Source organism: Tribolium madens, unplaced genomic scaffold (genome assembly GCF_015345945.1).
Source record: "Tribolium madens isolate multiple individuals breed KSU strain unplaced genomic scaffold, Tmad_KSU_1.1 Scaffold_19;HRSCAF=116;Tcas5.2_LG9, whole genome shotgun sequence".
NCBI classification, from domain to species: Eukaryota; Metazoa; Arthropoda; class Insecta; order Coleoptera; family Tenebrionidae; genus Tribolium; species Tribolium madens.
The window spans coordinates 1,265,020-1,267,687 of NW_025400983.1; the positions used below are offsets into that span (position 1 = coordinate 1,265,020).

General features: G+C 25.4%; 2 protein-coding genes across 6 annotated transcripts in view; both read left to right on the forward strand.

Annotated features, from left to right (window-relative positions):
• LOC123013759 (juvenile hormone esterase-like) overlaps window positions 1–2,668 on the forward strand; it is a 162,898-nt gene that overhangs the window by 147,304 nt on the left and 12,926 nt on the right. The gene's annotated exons all lie outside the window — the stretch shown is intronic.
• Window positions 1,228–2,668, forward strand: part of LOC123013719 — a 196,451-nt gene continuing 195,010 nt past the window's right edge. For all 4 annotated transcript variants that reach the window (XM_044412445.1, XM_044412454.1, XM_044412464.1 and 1 more), the window contains exon 1: window positions 1,228–1,341. The gene's annotated coding sequence lies outside the window, so the exon portion shown is untranslated. The remainder of the gene's footprint in view (window positions 1,342–2,668) is intronic.

The window sequence follows — 2,668 nt, forward strand, 5'->3', positions numbered from 1 at the left end:
ACAAAATTCGCATTTAATTAGAATTAACTAATTAACGTAATTAATTAAAAGTCCACAGCAATTTGAATTATAAAGTACATAAAAATACGATATTAATTATGTAAAATAAGTAAAGGAAGTAAGAAAAGCGTGAATATAATTGGTTTTCTGAATACATTTAATTCAAATTATAATAAAGTGACTTTGATTATTTATAGCAACTTGAACCAGATACTATTTTTATACATGAAGGTGCAAGTATAATTTTTTAAATACCAATAAAAACAAATAATTATTATTTATTTTCATTTAAATTATCAGAAAAACACGCAAACGTAACAATAAATATATTAACGATCTTGAGAATTCACGGCAATTTGGAACATATATCACATAAAAATTCCGATGAAGTTGATGTAAAATAAATGAAAAACTGAAAAAAATAATTAGTTTTTTAATAAAATATTTCCAATTTTTAAAATTTTCGAAGTTAATTAAATGTCTGTAAGTATCCACATATTTTAAGTAACATAATAATAAATATATAAACGCCCTTTAGAATTCACGGCAATTTGGAACATATATTACATAAAAATTCCGATAATGTTGAAAAACTAAAAAAATAATTAGTTTTTAATAAAATATTTACGAAATGACTGTAAGTGRCCACGGCAATTCGAGACATATTTTAAGTAAAAATTTAAAGTGAGTGTTAGATATCAAAACTTTGTTAAATCAATTAGAAATGACTAATTAATGTAATTATTTAGTGATTATAKGAGGCCACGGCAATTTGAACCAAATTATACATAAAAACACAGATATTAACCATGTGGAATGATTAAAAAAAGTTTAGGGATAATTAGTTTTTTGAATACATTAATTTAATTTGCAAAGTGACTTAAGTGACCTTGAATATCTACATCAATTTGAGACATATTTTAGGTAGAAAGTAGAAGATATTCAAAATATTAAATAAATTACTTTGCTCCAGACCGCAAGAGATTTATAAAATATGTAACAAATTTTAAATTTTCACAATTGGATTTTTTAGTTGTGACAATTTAGTTTGCAAGGTTGGTAGTGGGTTCAACGACCCGTAGTTGTCAAAATTGACCTTGAATATCTACATCAATTTGAGACATACTTTAGATAGAAAGTGAANGAATTCGCAATACGACGCGAAACGCCGTTAGGCACGGTCCAGGCTGAAAACGCGTTCCAAACACGGACTTTTACGTCGACTAACTGTAAAATCCACTTTTCATTCTATGTCATTTTTGTGAACTCTTGATGTTGTAAAGTGTGTTTTTCGACCTGTAATGTGCTAAGAGTGAGCAAAGGGATTTAAGCACAAACTTGGTAAGACTTGAAAAAAATTCAAAAAAGTCAACAATTTAAACCAGTTTCATTATTTTGTACTCAATGTTGAAGAGTGCTTTTATGAACTAATTTCAGTAGATAAAGTTGTCTTTTTCGTCTAGTGAAATAAAGTAATTTTTATTTACGGTTTTGATTCAAGAAATTCTGGTAGATGAAATAAAGATTGACTCATGAAAAAAGTCCACTCGTGACTTCGTCACTCGTAGATAAACGATTTCTTTATCGTCTTGTATAATAAATAACTATTGTTTAATTAAAAATTGTAAAAATTGTAAAAATCTTCTTTTACAAGAGTTCACGGCAATTCAGAACACACATTACTAATATCTATATTTATATACAGTATGATTCTAAAAAAACGGCTGGTGCTGATGGCCCGACTTTAAAAAATTAGAAAACTAAACTAATTCTACAGTGCCTACCGTTTTTTTAACCATCCTGTATATTAATTGAGCGTAAATATTCACAGCATCTGGAAACAGATACTACAATAATTATAGGTAATTTTGTCTTAATTTTTTTTAAAGGCTCGAATCGATTTAATTGTCTCAAAAGTTCACTGGTATTACTCATATTTAATAAATGTCACGAAAAATGACATGAAAAATGTTAATTTATTTCTCTCAATTTAATTTTTTCAATTAACTGTGCTTGATTATTTACGTCAATTTGGAACAGATATTAAGTGGAATTAATAAACTATGATGTAATCTAATTAATTAGTCTAAAATTGAAACTTTGATTTCAAAATAATTGCACACTTGCAATTTGAGACACATAGTAGTATTAAAAATATCTGAAAAACAAAATTAATATTTGAGAACTAAGCAATTTAACAAAACTCGTTTTAATTAAATTTGGTCAACTAAATACTTAATTTCAAATTAATTAAGTGACTTTAATTATCTACAGCAACTTGAATCAAATGTTATTTGTATTACAAAAAGTACGAGTTTAAAAAGTTTTTTTTTAATATTAATTAAAATTTATTTTTATTTATCTTATCAGAAGAAAATTCCAGTATAATGATAAATAAACGACCTTGGGATTTACGACAATTCGAAACATATTTTATATAAAAATACAGATAGAAATCATTTAAAATAAAAAAATCTAAAATAATTATTTTTTATTTTAATAAATACACTTCAAATTTAGTGGTTTTGAGTGTCCACGGCAATTCGAGACATACTTTAAGCAAAAATTAAAAAATTATAAACAATGAGTGTAAAATTACAAAAACCCCGTCAACAAAATTCGCATTTAATTAGAATTAACTAATTAACGTAATTAATTAAAAGTCCAC